Source organism: Alligator mississippiensis, chromosome 4 (genome assembly GCF_030867095.1).
Source record: "Alligator mississippiensis isolate rAllMis1 chromosome 4, rAllMis1, whole genome shotgun sequence".
Lineage (NCBI taxonomy): Eukaryota > Metazoa > Chordata > Crocodylia > Alligatoridae > Alligator > Alligator mississippiensis.
The window spans coordinates 85,123,248-85,144,986 of NC_081827.1; the positions used below are offsets into that span (position 1 = coordinate 85,123,248).

Below are 21,739 nucleotides of genomic sequence, written 5' to 3' on the forward strand. Positions count from 1 at the left end.
ACCCCAGTGTTATCCATTTAAATGGAACAGAAGTAGCAATCTGAATCTTATCCCAGATTAAATGTTTTAGGGGCCCTCTAGTTTTAAAACGGGATCAAACTAAAACCTCACATGTCAATAAATAAGAATTTTTTTAAGAACATAAGAACATAAGAATTTTGAGAAGAGAAACGCAGTTAGCCATGTCAGTCTGAAGTCAGGTAGAAAGCAGGGCAGAGTAGTACATTAAAGACTAACTGCCTCAGAGAAACATAAGCTTTCATAGGCAACAGCCTACTTTGTCAGAAGCAGTACCCCTGCTTCTGCAAATCCATTCATAGCATATGATGAAGAAGGCTGTCGCCTATCAAAGCTTATCTTCTGTGTACAACTTAGTCTTCAAAAATACTGAGGTGCTAAAATCCAGATCTGGATGTGAAATTTGCAATTCCTAATCCCAGGAGAGAATGAAAGACTGAGCCTTGACTTAGAACTTAAATAATAATACTATAAAAATTATAAACTTGCTGGCTCATTCCTAGGCACCCCACTTCCCCCATCCCCAGCTCAGCTAAAGGAAGGATCTAGCCAGTGGAGGGCACTATTAACTAGTCCACCATGCAGGAACTAGAAGGTGCTAATGCCAACCAGATAGGAAAAGGAAATACATCCTGAAGTCAGATGACAACACACAGCAGAGATCTACACCCTGTGAGAAGGAGAAAGAAGTCAGAGGCAACAACCTGGGAGCCTATGGTGTAGAGAGAAGGCTGGGCAGCAGGCAGTCATCAGGACCAGATACTAGAGAGCTGAGAAATTGCCAAGGAAGCAGAGTGAGACCTGAAGAAAATCAGGAAGTCAGCTCTAGTCTACCAGCACAAACAATGCCATGCTTCAGTGAACAGAGTTTACCCCACTAATAGATTTATGTTTGTACCTTCGTTCTAGTCCACTGCTTCCTCTTGCCCCTCTCCCTTCTTCCCTCCTGCCGCCCCAGTCCAAATGAGTAGATATTTCATTCATACAGTTCAATTCAGGTCAAACTGTTTTTGGCAGCTCTAGGAAAGGCATTCCATGTCCCATGAAATATAAGAGGGTTATGGGAAGCTACCAAGGTGCCTAGAGTACTTACAGAGCTTGCCTCTAAGCTTGTACTATCCAGAGAACACCAAGGAACATCTAAAAGGGAGCGGTGTCCACATGATGCACAGTGACCCTCTACAGCAGGAGTAGTTAACAGAAGAGAACAGCTGTCAGAAGCTATGACCATTCTGTAACATCAACCCAACATGATTTAGAAAGGCACGCTTCTGCCAGCACAATCATGCAGTGCAATGTCCTGGAAAAACCCAGTCCCAATTACTGATGAGGATCATGGCTGCTACTCAACATCCATCCTGGGCTGTCTACTGGGCCCACTGTGTGCTAGGAGCAGTCTTTGTTGTTAGGTTAGTTAGTACTATGATAGCGCCAATTCTAAGTATAGGGAAAGTAGCAGTAATGATAAAGGCAAATACCTACTGTGGTATATATACCTAAAGGCAAATAACTAAGCATCTGAACCTGACATCTAATCAGGGTAACCAATGACTAATCATCCTAGCATTTAAGTATATTACCTGCCAGAAGAAACAAGTGACCAATAAAGAGAACAATTTCACCAATAGCCACCATAAAAGCTGCAATGTTAAGATCAAGGGTGGATTAATAGTTAGAGAGAGAGGTTCCTTTGCTATGAGAACTCTGCTAGTAATTTCAGAAATGGGTTTTCCAGCAGCAGCAGCGGTTTCCTGCCAAGTATCTGACAATACTGTCACCATCTCCATGTGCCCTTGATCATCAGCTGTGGGTAATACCACTAATCTCATTCCTAACCAGTGCTGTCCTGCTCAGATGGCAGATGCAGATTCAAACAATTCTGTGCTAGATATGCACAGCTGCATATGAGCCACTGCCGATCCATCCGCAAAACACTTCAGGTGACAGTTTTATTTAGGGTAGGCTGGAAATCTACAGAGCAGAATTAATCATCAAACAGCATGTTTCATTGCTGTCCTATTTTTCTTTCTTCTTAACTTAAATCTCTCCCTTCTCCCCTCCCCGACCCTATACACACTTTGTGGCCACCTGCAGAAGCTGTCTTCAAACACATTCTTGAAATCTCATGCTAGATGGATCATTTCTTTCACATTAATCTCTCTTTATGATTGAACTCATCACCATCTTTACATCATTTGTTTCCTGCACTTTGTACCATATGCTCTCTATTGCCTTATAACATAATACTTCAGAATTTGTTGGGGTTATTTTGCCTGAGACAAGCTTTGTGTGATACAGCTAAATCTAAGTCTGCCTCATCTTGAGTGTGTAAAGACTTTCAACATTTATTTATTTAAGAATAAGATCACATACTCAGAAGATTTCACACATTTATGTTGTCTCTTCTTTCTGAAGTAACACACAGTAGCTCAGAAATAGTTTTCTAGACACAACAAGTCTGAACTCAGAACCAAGGACTTTAAAGAAGTGGGCATTTGGACCTAGTCTGGGACTTTCCTAAGCTGTGAGTCTTTACTTCAGCTCCATCTCAATTCCCAGATAGCTAGAACTATGCATTTTGAATCTCTTGATCCACCCCCAGGAACCATTACACAGGCAAAAATCAAAAAGTTTATCATAGATTTTAATCAACACTGGGTTGGGAAAGAAAGTAAAATGTGAAATTTTGATTGTCTTTATATGCTTTCAAACTGAATATAGATATAAAAGCTACAGTTCTCATAATTTGGAATTATTTTTTATTAAGGTTTCTGAAAGGAAAAGGTGTCAGGACAGTACATCAGGTGGGTCTCTGAAGCTGTCACAACCAGCAGCATTCTCAGTATGGATGTAGGCCACATGAATAGCCACTGTTAGTATGTCAGGCTCTGTTCATTTTCATTTTAAATTAAAGGCCAAAATATATTTGCACAAAGATGTCCTTGGATTTTTTTTAATGCTTTGCTATAAGGCCTTTCACAGTATAATCTCTTTTTCTCTAGCCCCATTTTTTCATTAATACGTATTTCTGATGCAAAGAGCCTGATCAGAGTATCTTAATTTGGCATGAAATTTTCATCCTGATAGAACATAAAAGTAGCTTCAAATACAGTGTGCATCTAGCTGCTGCAAGCTGGGCTACCACTTAAAGGTCTGACATACAAGACCTGCAAATAAACCACACATAAACTACGCTTCCTTCCTCACCTTGTGGAATATGCAATATTTATGATTAAGCTTTCTAAATCAATGTCAGAGAAGCTTCTGTGCTTGTTAGAACTGCACAGTCTTATTCTGGGTGATTCATTCATTGAGTCAGTCAGTCATGCATATATTCATTCATAAGTAATACTGTACTTTGCTTCAACATGCAATAAAGATTTACTTCCCTGGTGCCTTTTAGTGTTTATTCAGCAAACATGCTACACTGAAGAGTTCCTATTTCCGTCTCTCCCATTATTTTTAAAGAAATGGTGTTTCTACAGCAGCAGCAAACAGCAATGCTAAGAAAATACATGTTAGTCCTGTAGCAAGCTTTTTTTATTTTTATTTTTTAACAAACAATTTCATGGATGACAACTTGTGATACCAGGTCTTCTGGTACCTACAGATGACCGTGAAATGGAATAGATGGCTAGAGATTCTGATGGAAGCTAAAATAAATATGTTTTGTCCAAAGATAAACTGAGATTTGCACAAAACTACTGTAGCTGTACACCCTTATCTATGGCTCTCTAAGCATAAAAATGAAGACAGCCCTATACAGAAATTCATGCTAAAAAGTAATAAATGAAGCCTACAGTAGGAGACTTGGCAAGAAACTCCTATCCATAATAACATTGCAAAAATGTTCAGCCTGCAATTTAACTTCTTTGGGTTAGCCAAATCCATGTTTACGGGCCATCTTCATCCCCTTTTATCATTATCATCATCTCCATTGGCAGTGTTCAAGCAATTGGATAAGCATTTGTCAGGGTGACCTAGGAGTAGCTAGGCCTATGTTCTACAATGGGTAACTCCCATGCTTCTGGGCTTTACTGGTTGCCATATAGGGCTGGGAAGGAATTTTGCCTCTCTCCTACTGCTATGTGTCAGGTTCTGGTTGGGAAGGAGGGTGCTTGTTTGGTTTGGTTTGGTTTGGTTTAGTTTGGTTTTGTTGGGGGTGTTTCCAACCAATGCTTGGGATTTTGACTGAGTGCAAATCCTCCTGCTAAGACTTAAAACCTGAGGTTCCTGGCCAGAGGGTCTTGCCCCTTCACATAGGGGCAAGATCATATTTGGGATCAGGAAGGAATTTTACTCTATGGTTGGATTGATACAGATTGTAAGGGGTTTTGCCTTCCGCTGTAGGAGGAGTGGTGGCCCTCTTCCTCAAGCTTATTTTAACAACCCTCATAGCAACAGGGTGTTGGCCACCATGGTCCTCCTCCTTTACCTGTGATTAGTTAAGGATCTTGTGGTTCTGTTTATGTTAGAGTTGACTGTGTAGTTTTACTAATAAAAGTTAGACAATGGACTTGGATAAGATGGTTTGGATCATGAATGACACATGCCCCTGGAGGCTGGGGGGGCACAGAGGTGGCAGGAGCGTGGCAGCGGAAGCACAGCAGTAGCAAGCGGCAAGCTCCCACAGACGCCACCGATGGTGTTGGTGGCGTGGAGGAGGGGGGCAGATGATGAACGCCAACCAGGGGTCAGCAACCAGACGCTGCCGGCAGTGTTGACAGTGGCCAGTGGCGATCACTGACCAACTGCAGATGCTGCTGGCGGTGACGGTGGCGGGGGGGCTGGTTACCACCTGCCAGGGGGTGCACACATACATCTGTGTGCACCCTCTACACATCACCAGTGGTTAGGATAGGGATAATCCTGCCTCTGGCAGGGTGGGTAGAACTAGAAAGTCCCTTCCAGCCCTACTTTTCTGTGATTCTATCATGTCTTGACTACAAAGACAGCCAGAATATAACTTTTCCTCTCTGAGGGAGGAGACGTCACAGCTAACCATACTTTAAGAGCTCCTACCCATAATGCACAAGTGGCAGTATGGGTTTCCATCTTATCACCACATATATAATTTGGGCATGTCTAACCTGCATCCAACCACCCTAGGGAGCATTGCAATAAAGTGTAGCACACCTACCCACACATGCAACATCCCAAAAATGTTAAATATAACCATGCTTAGACATGTGCCAGATGTGTACTATAAAATCTATCTCAGATGTGCCTCATGGTGGCAACGTTACATTCACTTCAGCTATATTACATTCATACAGAGTGATCATGATAGGCTTTATGCAGCACCCACTAGTGCAGTCCAGAGGTAGTACTGACATGTCCTTCTAGTGAAGGACACAGGAGTTGCTACAACGGTTCCTCATCCCTCCCCATTTCTGGAGATGAAGTAGACTTACCGAAAAAACTGTAAAGTGAGGGAGGGAATCTCCTACCATTTCGAACATTTCTAGATGGGGGTACTGAGATTGGACGTGCTCCAGCTAGGAGAACCAACCTCAAACATCTGAGCCAGCATTCTCAGAGGCTGCATGTTACACAAGTCAACAAGAAAAGAGGAACTGAGAACTGAAACAGAAGGCTGGAAATTACAAGTTCTCATATATCAGACATCTGGGGTATCACAACTAAAAACCTTCTGTAGACATTTTCATTAGTCACCAATAAGACAACTCAGTGTTTTTTCCTGTTTTCTCAAGATTTCAAAGCCACACACCATAGCCTTATTAAAATAAGACATTTAATCAAGTTGAAAGCTTAAAGAATTTCATGGCTTTGAATTTACTTTGAAGTTGGCAGACAGTATATATTTTTTCTATTTTGCTTTTTTATATCACTGTTCTCTCATTTATACTCTGTTAGAGATCACCTTTAAAAAAAAGATGAATGTATACTTGTTATGTAAAAATGTTTTAATAAAGCATGTTGTGTTTTCAAAGACATAGGATCATGATTAGATATTTAAGCAGAGATTTTTTACTACTTTTCTTCTCTTTAATTAGAATTAGCAGGATAATTTCAACCCTTTCCTCTTTATTTTCTTTTGTTCCATCATCTTTTATTTCTCTTTGAGGGTTTACTCCAGGGGAACATGTATATTTCCCTTATTTTCCTGCTGGTTTGTTAGTTTTGATAACATATGAAAATTTACACTAATTAAAAGATACTGTGTGATCATTTTTAAGTTTATTGCTGCTCATTAATTGCTTGTGTAGCTGTACCCACTATGTTATGAACATGGATATTTCCAGAAGATAAGCTCCTAAACTGAACCATTGGGAATGGGATACAGTGACACAGCAAAGTCAGAAAAGGTTGAGAACAGGTAAAGAGAAAGATAACCTTCCAGTAGGTCCTAAGGGCCACAAGTATGGGATTCTGCTAGGAGCCTTGAAATGTCCCTCTGCAGTCAAGCATGTCCACCACAAAAAAGGGGACTCTATCCTTTGTCTAGTCCTGGCTGTTTCTTGAGACCAACATCAAATTATTCCTAGTTAGCTCCTCCCCTGCCCTGCCCTGCCCTGCCCTGCCCTGCAAGGACATGGTCCAGGTAGGGTCCATGGTAGGGGGAGGGAGGAATCAGGCAGGAAGCTAGGAATAGAGTATTTCAGTCAGTGGAACTACAATTCAAGTGGTTGAAATGTCATGCACCCTGGTATGGCATGTAGCAGATTGGGGAGGGGACAGTTAGCTCAGGGGGAGGTAAGGCAGGAAGTAGAAGGCAAAGCATCAGATCAAGTAATGAAAAGGGATCTGAAAGGCACTTGGGAAGGGTGCAGGGCTAATTTGCGGTCTGTCTGCCAAAAAAGGTTGGCTCCCTCTAGTATAGAACACAGTCAACCTAGTCAACTCTACACAGCAAGAATATTATATAATATGTCAGGTGTGTCAAACTCATCTGGCCCCACAGGCCAAAATGAGGGGCACAGGGCTGGTCTGCAGGCCAAACTGAGCCCACAGACTGGCCCCATGTCCTTGAGCCAGTGCACAGGGCCATGTCGGCTCAAGTGCCACTGCAACGCATGCTCTGCACCAGCCCCACATGCTGCTCAAAGCCTGTGTACTGGCGCCAGCCCTGTCCTCAACATCTAACATGCACTGGCCCTGGCTCCACACTACACAAAGAGCATGGAGGAGATCCAGGGCACGTGTCGTATGCAGCATCACGCTAGACTGGCCTTGTGCACTGGATCCGGCACATGGGGCTGATCTATCAGCCCAATTCAGACTTGCCCCAGATCCAATGTGCAGGACTGGTCCTGTGTGGGTGCTACATGCAGCACACACCCTGGACTGACCCCATGCTGTGTACAGCCCCTGCCAGATGAGCTCTGCACACTTCATGCAGTGCACAAGCTGGTTTGAGACCTGTAGGCAGTACCACTGATCAGATAAGACTCTGCAGGTTGGAGCCCATGGGTCTTTGACACTCTGCAGCACAGAATAAAATGTTCATACTAGAAAATATCTATTAGAAGCCCTCTGTAAACAGTGTGACTGTTCAACATCATGCAAGGAATGCCTCTTTGGCTTATATTCTGAAATGTTTTCTCTTGTCTCCACAAACCACATTTACAGCTTGAACACAGAAAATACATAGAGCTGCTTTTTGACTAAACAATAAATATTAACCTAACAGTATGCCACTGTACTGTCTTATCTAACTACACAATCAAAGATTTTACATGCTCTTGTCTGTTCTCTGTGCTCAAGGAAGTAGTGCGGAAAGTGTAATGGGTGTAGTCAACTCTGAATGCCTTGCCTTTTGTGGTCATTAACAATGTAACTCAATAACAGCAATTATTATTTATTTATATTCTAATGCAGTCCAGAGGCCCCACTAAGATTGGAGTTCGCTGGGCTAAGCAATGCATGGTAACTGATAGGCACCCCTCCGCTGCCCAACAGCTTAAAATCAAATCAGACAAGGGCTGGGGGAAAAATCATATTAACCCTATTTTATCAATATGGAACTGAGACAAAGTGAATCAGAGGGACTTGTCCAGGGTGACATAGGAAATAAGTGCCAAAACCAGGAACTGAATTCAGAGCTTCTGCCTCCCACTACAGCAGCTCTACTACTACCTCATTTTTTTCCTACACTATAATGTACCAAGCCCAAACAGTTTGTGTAACTTGGGACAGTGAATCTTGCTATTAACTTTTCCTTTTCAGCTTTCGTTTTTATTTGTTCACTGACATGGAATACCATGCAGGGCATTAGAAATGACCACTCTTTGTGGCCTGACCTTGAGTTCTTTGTAGCATAGTTTGCTGAGGAGACATAATAGCTGAAGTAACTCAAGGCAAATCTGCTTGTCTTTTTGACAAGAAATAAAAGGCCCAAGGTAACTGAGGATCAGATCCAAAGTGATCTCATAGAAGGTTCCACTTAAACAATGGCTAAAATTTAACTGCCTTGCTCCAAGATGATCCAAATCAATAGTGGTAGATGCTAAGGTTCCCCTATCCAGGCAAAGGGTTTTCCCACTTCCAGGGGCCAATATCATTTATGTAGATACTCAGAGAGGCACTTGCAGACAGCCAGGAGACAATAAAGCCTCATACTTGGCATGCTTGGAGAGCAGACATACAGAAGAGACCCCTTCACAGTAGTGCTCAGCTAAAATGTTGCTGCAGCAGTACTTCCACTGAAAACACGAGGGCACTCTGTCTACTAAAATTCAGAACAAGGACTTAGAGGCAGTACCTTCCACCTCCAGAGACCTTCACATCATGTGCATATATGTGCTGTTTGGACAGCACTTCTCCAGGCACACACAGACACACACCTTGAAGAATATGTTAAACAAGGCCTCAGGACATGTCTGTATGTTCAAGGACGTGCAATCAGACAGTGGAGAAGGTAGAGTAGCGACAACACCCAGAAAGAGAGCTGGAGAAAGGAAGCAGGAACTTTCAGATCTACACATGGTACTCTTGCCTGGTTCTCCTCTCCCCTGTGCTCAGTGTGCTTCCAGATCTCAGCCACAGGATATTCGCTCAGGAGATACCCTCAACTACATCTCAGAGAACATATAAAAGAATGGTCATGGGAGACACCTGGGTCTATGCCCTAGAGATTTTCAAGCAACTAGGGTTCCCATAGCTCCTGCAAGCATAGAAAGACAGGATCTCTTTCCACAGGGGAGGAAACTGGTCTGCCCTACCATTGGTTCTAGTACAGATCTCACAAAATCTACTGATCAGGATGTATCCCAGCTCATGGGAGAAAGACAGTAGCCATCACAAACATGTTTCTGCACAGATACACACATCTCCTTGGCATAGCATTCAGAACTGCTGCTGACCCATTCCTAGATGACCTCTGTCTCTTACTATTTTCTCATCCTGCCAACTGTCTCAAGCTGCAGAGACATGAGACTCTCTCACATACCATGTACTACATGCAGGGTCTGCACTCACACAGTCATCTTTTACCAGACAGCAGCCAGGGTAATTGGGTTTTAGTTATGCTGACCTGACAGCCTTCTCAGTTGATGTCTCTGAGCAATAAATGAGCATGCCATCCCACTGTTACAACCATGGATGTAGTTACCCTGTGGGATTGGCTGCTACAAGTAGTCGTTTTGGTATGTAGGGCAACATCTACAGTTGCTCCATGGGTGACCAATATTGAAGCCTGCATTTGGTGCCCCAAGCCCCTCTCTAGTCCTCTTGCTCCTGACCCTCGGCTTTCATTCTAGATGCTGACTTTGACTCCTGACAATTGGTTGGTGTTTCAGTTCATGATCCTCAGTTTGTATCCTGGTTCCAAACCTTGATCCTAACCATTGTGCTGAACTTCAGGAGTAGTAGTGCATGGTATGGCAGTTATCTTATAGCCTCTAGGCTGGAATCACATCAGTAGGCACCAGGCAACTAGACCCAAATGTGGTCCTTGTAAGTTGGTCACTCCTCCAGTTCAATCTCAAGGCCAGTCATCTATGTGTCCCGAGTTCCAGCTAATTTATTTTTCATGGGATAAACCTGTCCCAACAGAAATAAACAAGTATACAAAACAACAAATAGACTCACAGACAAACCAAAACCTGCAATCTTTCTTCAGACCCCAAAAGGGCTCTGTGCTTTTTCCCCTCAGCACTAAAACCTTCCCTTCCCCCCTTTCACCTTGCTCCAGATCTTTAACCCTTTCTGTGGCTCTACCCTCATTCAACCCATCACTTGCATCTGACTCCCAGCCTTCCATCCAGGCAGACTATGAACTGCTGCCTACCTACAGCTGGGGTGTCAGCCCCTGAAGGCTGTACATCCTACTTGTTGTAGAAGGGGGACTGTAAGAAGTGTGTGTGGGGGGGGGGGCAGGTGAACTAGTTTATATCAGATGCCCCCAGGGAGAGGGTAACATGAACATTGCTTTTAGCAATACACACAATCTAGTCTTGATATATCGGACCACATACAGACTACATATGAGAAAACCTCAACCTCCTGGTGCAGAGCCACGTATGTGTAGAAAAACAAGGGCTGCACAGAAAATGAGTACTGTTTATGTCACTGTGAGTGGGTGTTGGTTACCCGCCCCTCTTCTCCTCAGGACTCTCCGGCCACGACTAAGGAGATGGAAAAATAATAAGATGTTAATCCCTGAAGGAGAAGGTGATAAGTAATATACCATCCAGGTGTTAGCTTTACCAAGTTCGGCCTTTATTAGACATGATACAATGTAAATAACCACGCTAATTGCCTTATTGGCATGGAAGCGGCTGTTCTGCAGCTTATTTGATTGCTGTTCTGCTTTGTTCTTTGCCAATTGCAGCGATCTCCCCCCCATCCTGATCAGGGATACAATTGTCTCCGGATCCTCTCGCTGGAGCATGTGCCCACCCTCTGTGGGGGTGCCCCCAGTCTCACCAATCAAACATCAGTCTCCTGCATTGCTGCTTGCCGAGTCACCTGTTACGCAGCCATCTCTGTGCCGTCCTCCGCTTCTTCTCCAATGCCCAGAAGGCAACTGTGAGAACCCCAGCACCATCTTTTATGCGCAGTGACAGCCATGATTATCCTTATGCTTCCCCAGTGTGTTAACCCCCACTGCTGTACTCGGGCTCTCCCCTTACCGGTGTATTGGGTACTACTTAGTAACAGGGCTTCTGCTCAAGCCCCTGTTACACACCTCCCCACTTTGTTAAAAAAAAACTTAAAGCTGCCTGCTCTTCGCGATCCTCAACCAGGCTGGCTGTGTATATTGCTCTCCCGGCAGTGTCTGTTGTGTCTTTGGTACATGACAAGAAGTCGACGTTCTCGTTCTTCTTCCCCGCCCGGTGTCTTACTGTAAAATAAAAGGATTGTAAAGCGAGAGACCACCTCATTAGCCGTGTGTTATCTAGTTTGGCAGTTTGCAGCCAGCGTAGGGGGTGCATGGTCCATGATCAGCATAAACCTTCAGCCCAGCAAGTAATAACAAAAGTGTTCCACTCCCCACTGGATAGCCAGGCACTCCCTCTTGATCGTGGAGTATAGTGCCTTTGTAGACATCATTTTTTTTGCTGGAAAAGGCTATCGGCCTTTCTTCTCCCCCCTCCTCTTGAAAGGGAATTGCTCCCAGTGCAGTGCCGGAGGTGTCAGTTTGCAAAAAGAACGTCTTCTCAAAGTCCAGTGTGTAGAGTACCGGGTGTTGGCATAAGGCAGTCTTCACTAGTTCAAAGGCTTGGATAGCCCTGGGGTTCCACTGGACTGGGTTCCTTCGTCCTTTTGTTAGTTGTGTCAGAGGTGCCGCTTTCTAGACACTTCCAGTCCACTCCCAGGTTCACTGCTGAGCATGTGGAGGGGCCCTCCCATGCTCCTGTGGGACGCTCCATGTGCCCCAGGATCGCAGTAGTCACGAGCCACGCCTGCTACCTTAAGGTATGTAGAAAAAACTTTTAAAGCTCTGTCTATATATCTGAATTGCTGATTTTCCAAATCAGCATCGAATCTTCAGATTCGGATTTGGCCGACTCGAATCAGGGACAGTGATCTGAATCAACTAATTGAATCACTGTCCCTGATTTGAGCTGAATCTGAATCCAATAGGGCCCACTTCACACACACCTACTAACTTTGACCCCATGTTCTTCTAAAAGACCCTGTAATCTATACTTCTTTGGCGCACACCTGACCCATATCAGCTAACCATCCTACACCTACCTGAAACTACCATACTTGCTTCCCTGCCTCATTTATCTGTAAATTGACAATGCATGCCCTTAAGAGGGATGGGAGTATGCTCTTCAGCATGCTCCAATTGGAGGCTCGATGCCTAGAGAACTTAAATGTAATGAACTTAAATGTAAGTAGGGAGGGGACACCTTGAATTACTCTTTTGTAATCCAGGCATCCAATTTGTGCCTAAAATCCTGGTTAGGCAACTACAAGACCCATTTGGATTTGGTGTCTAGACAGACAAACAGACAGTATTTCCTTCCTTGCAGAGACTCTAGAAAGTTGCTCCCAACCTCAGTGGGACCAGGAGCAGCCCAAAGATAGGCATATAAGAAAATCTTTTAGTTTCCCCTATACTTTCCCCTCTAAATACTTGATAAGCCCAGGAAGCTTCAGTTTTGTCTGCCAGGATGCAAAGTAGAAGTTTTTGGTACACATTACCCAAGACTCCTGAGACCACAATGACTTGTTATCTTGTCTTTGTTATTTCACCGCTTATCCACTTATTAATCTATTGCATGGTGTCTATATCTTGAGCTGTGAGCACTCTGAGGCAAGAATTGCATGCATTACTCATCTAAACTGTACAAGGTTGCCACAGGAAAAGGAAAAAAACAAAAGTAGTGACAGTCTCGAGAATAAACATGCTACAAAAGAAAGCTCCCTTGAGAAGAAGGCCCTACACATGTTCATTCATCAATCCTTCATGAAAAGCAAGACAAATCAGAAAGCAGCACAGCAGAGGAATGATCCAGGCAAAAATTAATCGGGACATTTTCAAATCATTCACAATAAGCCCCCTTTTTAAGAGATAGTATACTATGCATTGTATGGCAGTATGGCTCTGCTTTCCTCTTTCACCTTGAATCCACTCGTGTCCCCTGAGGTCACAGACAGAACTTGCAGTGACTTACTGAAGAGGGTTGAGTTGATTAATTTCTGCTCCATGTGTTGCTGAAACTCCAGGCATCAGGTTCTTTATGGTTTTGATGTCTCTTGCATTTTAGCCCATTAGGCACTGTGGATCTGCTGAGCTATCTAACTTTTCTTCAGAAAGCTTAAAAACCTATGCCATGATCCAGCACTCTGCATATGCCCCAGTTATTACAGCAAGACCAGTATTTAAAGTAGTTTGTTCCTGTCTCGGTGAATTATGGGGTGTCACATCATGGTACCTATTGCCATAATAGAACATAACACAACCTGACATGATATAATGGAAGCCAGTTGGTGAAGGGTGGAAAACAGTTGGGCCCATGTGCAATGAAGAGTCAGTAAATTTTCAGGCGTAGTCATTTGTATTTCGCCAACTTGTTTAACTTTGATCTCACTTTATAGCGACATAAAAGCAGGGTAGTTCCAGATCTTGTTAAAGAAAATAAGGCACAGAGTTGTTTTTTTTCCATTTGAAGAAAGCTTTTTTTAAGGTTTATTTGAAAAAACCTTTTATTTAAAGAAACTTTACTGAGGGCACAGGAACGAACCATCCTGATGCATGGGAAGACTAGAAAGTATGACAGAAGATTGGCTTGGCTTAGCAGGGAACCCTTCAGTGAGTTAAAGCACAAAAAAAGAAGCTTACAAGAAGTGGAAACTTGGACAAATGACTAGGGAGGAGTAGTATAAAAGTATTGCTTGGGCATGCAGGGATGAAATCAGGCAGGCCAAAGCGCGATTGCAGTTGCAGCTAGCAGGAGACATGAAGGGTAACAAGAAGAATTTCTACAAGTAATAAGAAGAAGAAGATCAGGGAATGTGTGGGTCCCTTACTGAATGGGGGAGACAACCTAGGGACAGATGATGCAGAAAAAGCTGAAGTACTCAATACCTTTTTAGCTCAGTCTTCACAGGCATGGTCATTTCCAAGACTACTGCACCTGGCAGAACAGTTTGGGGAGAAGATGTGCAGCCAACAATGGCAAAAGAACAGGTTAGGGACTATTTAGAAAAACTAGACATGCACAAATTCATGGAGCTGGATGCCACGCACCTGAGGGTACTGAAGGAGTTGGCTGATGTGATTGCAGAGCTACTATTATCTTTGAAAACTCATGGTGGTTGGGAGAGGTCTTGGACAACTGGAAAAGAGCAAATATAGTGCCTATCTGTAAGAAAGGAAAGAAGGAGCATCTGGGAAACTACAGACCAGTCAGCCTTACCACAGTCCCTGGAAAAATCATGGACCACGTCCTAAAGGAATACATTTCTAAGCACTTGGAGAAGGTGATTAGGAAGAGTATGCATGAATTCAACAAGGGCAAGTCATGACTGACCAATCCGATTGCCTTCTATGATGTGATGACTTGCTCTGTGGATGCTGGGCGAGCAGTGGTCATGATATACCTTGACTTTAGCAAAAGAAATGAGAACTTGTGGTAGAGGTGATATCTTTTATTAGACCAACTAGATTTTTGAAAAAAAAAGATGTGGTAAAATCTCCTGTTCGGAGATCTCTGCCAAACAGGAGATTTTACCACACCTTTAACTCTCCTATGAAATATGAACTTTCATTTCATAGATTCATAGATTGTAGAGCTGGAAGGGCCCAAAATGGATCATCGTGTCCAACCCCCTGCCCCTGGCAGGAAAGAGGACTGAGGTCTGGTGACCCCAGCCATTTCTACCTGGGAGAACTTTTACAATCTTTTCTTCTATGCCTGAAGAAGGGTGCTTGTGCCCAAAAGATTGCAATTATAGAATTTTTTTGCAAAATACTAGTTGGTCTATTAAAAGATATCACCTCTACCACAAGTTCCGATTCCTTTTGCCTCGAGATCAATACAGCTACAACCTGGACACTTGACTTTAGCAAGGCTTTTGATACAGTCTCCCACAGCATTCTTGCAAGCAAACTAAGGAGGTATGGGTTGAATGAACAGACTACAAGGTGGATAGAAAACTAGCTGGATTGTCAGGCTCAAAGGGTAATAATCAATGGCTCAATGTCTAGCTGGCAGCTGACGTCAAGTAGAATGCCCCAAGTTTTGTTCAATATCTCCATCAATGACCTGGAAGATTGGATGGACTGTACCCTCAACAAGTTTGCAGATGATACCAAGCTGGGAGGGATAGGAGGTTCAAAAAGGACAAGTCCTTAGGACAGAACAATCTCATGCACTGCTACAGACTGGGGACTGACTGGATAAGCAGCAGCTCTGCAAGAAATAACCTGGGAGTTACAGCAGACACGAAGCTGAATATGTGCCAACAGTGTGCTCTTGTTGCAAAGAAGACTAATGGTATACTGGGTTGCATTAGTAGGAGTGCTGCTAGCAGATTGAGAGAAGTGATTCTTCCCCTCTCTTTGGCAGTGGTGAGGACACACCTGGAGTACTGTGTTCAGTTTTGGACCCCCCGCTACAGAAAGAATGCAGACATATTTGACAGAGTCCAGTGGAGGGCAACAGAAATGGTTAGGGGGCTGTGGAACATAATTTATGAGGAGAGGCTGTGGAAAACAGGGCTTATTTAGTCTGGAAAAGAGAAGACAGGGAGGGGATTTAATGACAGCCTTCAACTACATGAAGAGTGGTTCCAAAGAGGGTGGAGCTGGACTGTTCTCAGTGGTGGAAGATGGCAGAACAAGAAGCAGTGGTCTCAAGTTGCAGCAAGGGAAGTTTATATTAGGAAAAACTCTCACAAAGTGGGTAGTAGAGCACTGGAACAGGTTACCCAGAGAGGTAATGGACTCTCCACCCTTGGAGTTTAAGACCTGGCTAGACAAAGCCTTTGCACGGATGATCTAGTTGGGGGTGGTCCTGCTCTGAGCAGGAGGTTGGACTAGATGACTTCCTGAGGTCCCTTCAAACCCTAATTATCTATGATTCTATGATTTGCATCTTGAGTATCCCACAATGGCTGCTGGCCAGAAAAAATCCAATAAAACCTTTATCAGAACTTCCTGATAAACTGTTTGATTGCAAAGTCTAGATGCGAACCCAGACACATTCCAAAACCTGTAAGGTTTCCATCAGGAACTTGCATTGTGGTTCCTGCCAGTTCACTCAAAGGACCTAACAAATTCCTGGAGAGTTCTAGGTCTCCAGTCTTGTGGCTTCTCTGAAGCCTGGGCTGCCAGGCTCCACCAGGAAGACTGCTATCGGGGCTAGGATCCTGCTTCTTCTCTTGGTGGATTTCAAAATTTGGGGCTTTGTTCCACATCAGATCAAGCACCAAAGTTTGAAAAAAGAAATCATAAGAGAGAAGTGGGATCACCTGTTTTCTCCACATAGCTGTACTCACAATATCACAGAAAGAACCATGGTTCATCACTTCTCAGGTCACACTAGCTACAACACGGGTCTCAACATTTTTGGGCAGAGTGCCAAAAGCACTCACAACCTCAACTTGGAAGATGTTGGCGTGCCAGGGAGGATGGCAGGGGAGCCATGAGAGGGCTGATCCTTGTTGTGGCAGCGCAGCCCCAGCCCCATCCCCTTCATCCACCCCAAGGCATGTGTGCCAAGCAAAATGTCTTTGTGTGTCATGCTCTAGCACCCATGCTGGGGGTTGCCTATCCCTGAGCTACCAGTAGCATAACTAAGGGTGAGTGAGTGGGGCATCAGCCCTGGGCACCAATTGAGAGGAGGAGCTAGAATATGTGATTGGGGAGGGGGCTGCCTCCTTATGAAAAACTAGATGGTATCTTCTAGGGATATCTGAGAATCTCAGAGAATCAGCTCCCTGTCAGTGCAGTATGGGAGCCTCAGGTATTGATGGCATCTTCTTCTCTGCCTGTGACAGAATTTTTTGATGGCTAGAAAATCTGTTCCAACCAAAGCCTTTAGCCTTAATACAGGATATTTGGGTGAAATATAATGGTCTGAGAGTTAAAGAAGGTCACACTAGACAATATTAGGGTCCTTTCTAGCCTTAACAATCTGCAAAGCTCCATGGTCCTTCCATTAACCTGTCTATCAGCTTCCTCTCTACCATCAGAAATGAAAAATTCATAATAGCTTTTGACAAAACAAATTACAGTCCATGGTGCTTTAAGAAATGGCAAAGGCTTCTGGATTTGTTTCCTCCTAAATAACATAGAACACCCTAATCCAACTTAAGTGTTTTATGAACCTCTGCATACAAAGCGGTTGTTGACTTGCCTCTCAAGCATACACAGCCTATTTATTTGTTGCCTTTCACATTCTCATTTAATTATATAATCCAATCTGTCCTCTTATTTTGGTCATATGCGATTCCAACTGGACTCTTTCTGGGTAGCTTGAAGTAAACTCTTATTAAACAGGATATGCCTCTTCCTTTGTGTGATAGGTTATACACAGAAATTTTTCATCAGAATGAAAACTGCTTCATTTGCTGCCAAACATATGTAAAGCAAGAAGGGAAGGCACAGCTCACCAACTCCTGAGAGACTGAAAGAGGAGAATAGCCAGAAAGTATACACATTATAAAAGAGCTATTTAAACAATAGCTTTACAAGAGTACCTTGTAATCTGGAAAGTCACAAAATATCATTTTAAACAACACATTTAACAGTGCCAGTGCCTGCTGTTTGAGGACAGCAATGTATAAATTAAAGATTTTAAAGCCAGAAGGGACTAGAGCGACTTTCTGCATAGCATAGGAATGAGTTAATTCCTGCTTTGTATCCAACAATTGTGATTGTAGTAGAGTATGTCTTTAAGAAAACATCTAATCTTGATTTAAAGATTATGGTTAAGGGGGAATCTATCACAACCTTTGGTAGTTGTTACAAGGGCCTGTTATACTTTCTGTTAATTATGCTTTCAGAACCAGATCCGCAAAAGACCTTGATATGGCAACCCTGAGTCTCATCAGGCACCTCTGCAGTGAATGAGTAAAGATAGATGCCTACAAAGAAGATCCAGAACAACCAGCACATGGAGATGGGAGGGTTGGGGGAGGATACCAAAAGCATTCATAGGGAAAAGCTGAAGACAGTAGGTTTCTGAACTCCCACATCACTCTTAGTCCTGAGTTTGGCAACCACATGAGAATGGGATTCAAGCATGAAACCACTTAAATGGGAGATCTGAGTTCTAAGAGCACCATGGCTCAAGTGGACTCCCAAGAGATGGTTGTGCTCTAACCATTAGATTGGCGGTTGAGCTGGCATAGTGGTGGGCACCTTCCATGTGTACAACCAAGACTGCAAGATTCATTCGGGTAAACAAGCGAGTATGCAAGGAAGAGGGAGAAGAATTCTATAGTCCAGTGGTTAGGATACTCACAGGGAAGACCTGGACTTCAGTCCCTCCTCCTAGAACTACTTGTGCATTTTGCATTCAAAAAAAAATCTTTGGATAAAATACATAAACAGTGTTCAGAGCAGTGATTAATACCTAGGACCGTGCCCTCCCACAGTTGTGCCCTCTTCACCGGGCTACATAGCAAGGCTCCCTCTTGCTTGATCTCTTTCTTTGGCCCCATAAAGCTTGCATTCTTGGCTGTCCCACGGGAACAGCTCCCTAGCCTAGCCTGTAGCTTGGGATGCCCTCTCCTAGGAGGCAGATGTGTATTTGAACCCCACCTGTGAAAAGGGCACAACTTCAGGTTTCTCATTTCCTTGGCATCCTTCTTTAAGCAGTGATGCCAAAACTGCACATAGTGTTGCAGTAGTGATTGCACCAGTGCCAAATATAGAAGGAAAATAACCTCTCTGCTCTTACTCATTACTATCCTGTTTATATATCCAAAGATTACATTAGTCTTTTTTGGCTGCAGTATGACATGGGGAGCTTGCCTTCAGCCAGTTATAAGGAATGACCCCCAAATTCTTCTCAAAGTCACTGCTGCCCAAAATAGAGCCTCTCATCCCACGGGAAAGGCCTTCATTCTTTGTTCCTAGATGTATCATCTTACATTTGATTGTGTTGAAAGGCTGTTTAACAGCACAGGAAATGAAGTGAAGTATGCTGTATCTACATGGAACTTAAAATGTTCATGAGTTCATGTGTATGAGGTTTTAAGATATAGCTTTACACCGCTGGGTAGGGACTGGAGGGAAATGTTTTGCTGAAAACACAGTGAAAAGTACAGTGAAAAGTACAGTTTTTTAAAGTTATTTAAACATCTCCTTTCATGTGGATTTTCCAGTATTATCGACCAGTTTGTATATTGATCAACTTCCTCTCTCAAGAAGCTGCTCTGTCATGTGGCACTACCATCTTCCTAAAGTGCTTCTGACAGTAGATTCTGAAAGCAAACACCTGCAGGCTGTTATACCAGACAGGTCACTGCAGGGGAAAATGGGAGAATGACTTGGCTTTTTCAGTCTTATTACAAGGCATCTGACTGTGATAACACCACAGGATTTAAAATATGATGCCAACAACTAGAGCCAGCTAGGCGACTCTCAAGGAAGTGAGGGATCCATTTAGGAAGCCAAAGTTCCCTTTAATTCTCTCTTTTGTTCTGTTGTTTATGATGTCTGTATGTTTGGGAGAAATGGATTTGTTCAATATCCAGTTATCAGAAATTCACAGGTTTCATACACTATATTGCCCTTTACCTGAAAAACGTTGACATCATACAGTGGTTTTATTTCTCCTCCGGCAGTGAACAAGGCCATGATTTGACCAATGCTATAATCATACCACAATCAATCTGATCTGTAATTGACACTTTTTTTTCATTTGTCTTCTGCATAATATTCTGTTGAAATGTGTAATAAAATCAAGAAGGTGGGGCTGGAAATCTAGGTAGTCTAAAATGTACCAGTTCTTATGCATTACGATTCCTTTTGCATACTGATCACTGAAGATAGCTGCCTCTCATTCTGCCTTTGTTTTTAAAAAAATATTGTTTATGGAATTTTCATTTCAGAAACATTTGCAAAGTTTATGAATTTTCACAAAAGCATTCTCTTAATAGAGCTCTTAAAATATTATATTTAGAGGTGTAAGCTCCAACTTAAGACTTCTTAGGCCTCTAAATATCGGAAGCTGTAAGGGAGGAAAGTCAGGGAGAGATCGCTCTGGATAGCTCGTTACTCTTCCCCTTATACAGGGATGGGCAAAAATATGGCCTGCCAGCTGGATCATGCCTACCAAAGGATTTTATCCAGCAGAGGGGGGAACCAAAGCCATGGCATACGAGGCTGGTCCCATCGCCCCTGGGTGCACAGTGGGGCTGCAGTGGTGCAGCAGTGGCTGAACTCAGCTTCCCAGCAGCCCTGGTGGTGGTGGTGGCTCCTTCCAGCTGCCACTGCCAATGTCACTGCTGCCACTGGACCCAGCTCATCTATCTCGCACCCACCTCTGGGGTGCCGGATAGAGCGGGTGAGGAGGGTCTTCATGGAGATGGGGCCCAGGACCTCCACAGGCAGGGTGCACTCAACAGGTTGGATGGAATGGGGCCACAGGATGGGGAGAGGGGCATCTGGGAGCAGGACCCAGGGCAGAGCTGCAATCCTCTCCCTGCATGCCCCTGCCTGGGGCCCTAGCCCCATGTTGTCACCACCCACAATCCCAACCCTGGTCCCAGCCCCAGCTCCAGCCACCCATCCCACCCCAAGACACTGCTCCCCACCAGCCCAAGCACACTCTGCCTGCAGGGGTCCTGAGCCAGTTTCCAAGGAAACCACGCCCACCTGCCCATCTGCTCCATCCAGCACCCCCAGCAGTGCGTACAGGGTGAACAGGCTCAGGATGGGATAGGATCAGTTGCCCCCCGTAATCCCCATACCATGTCAGGTCAGCACCACCCCCTACCATGCCAGGCTGGGTTAGCACCCTCCAGCTCCCAGCCCACACCAGCTCACCAAAACTCCTTAAATAGCCCTCCAGCCCAAATAATTGCCCACCCTCCCCTTAGCATCTGCTCTGTGCCATTGTGAAATGCAGCATACTTGGCTACATGGACCTGTGATCTGACCCAGTAGAGCATCTCTTAAGTTCTTCTTTCATGGTTTTGTTCTTTCATTTTCAATGATGTAACCATTAATGGGTTAAGGATTTTCATTTCAGAATCCAATCTGTTCACTGCGGTGTATGAGCATTAATTATATGGATTAGTATTGCGGAGGAAGGGTGGAAAAAGAGCTTAGTTTGGTATACTTTACTTTGGATTTAAATGTGCCCAATGGTTGCCTGGATAAATGTTAGAGATTCATAAAAAAGGAAAACATAACATTGTCAGGGAGAGATAGGGTTGGAGATGTACTATTTACTTTTCTTCCTTTCTTCCCTTTTCTGGTCAAGACTCTTTTGCTTTGCTTTGATGCAAATTGTAGCAGTTCTGAAATATGCATGCCTTAAGTTGAAGTGGGGAAGATGCAGAGATCAGACCATACATTAGATCAGATATTTTTCCAGTACTCTCTGTTTAATCTTTAATATAAAGTGAAATTTCATATAAAAACTTTTCCTGATGGTACAAGGAAATAATCCCAGCCTCTCAGAAATACAAAAAAGTTGCTATGCTTAAGAATCTTTTTCGTTTGAAACTTAACATAGAAAGCAAGATTGTTATAAGGGAAAAAAACCCAACTGATCCTGACTTTTTCAGCTTCCCTTGCCTCAGTTCACCTTTTGTGGGGGTTGTCTGTCTTATTAAATTG

At 43.7% G+C, this 21,739-nt stretch overlaps 1 protein-coding gene across 2 annotated transcripts in view; it reads right to left on the reverse strand.

The window, feature by feature from the left end:
- Positions 1 to 21,739, reverse strand: part of POC1B (POC1 centriolar protein B) — a 392,982-nt gene that overhangs the window by 108,206 nt on the left and 263,037 nt on the right. The gene's annotated exons all lie outside the window — the stretch shown is intronic.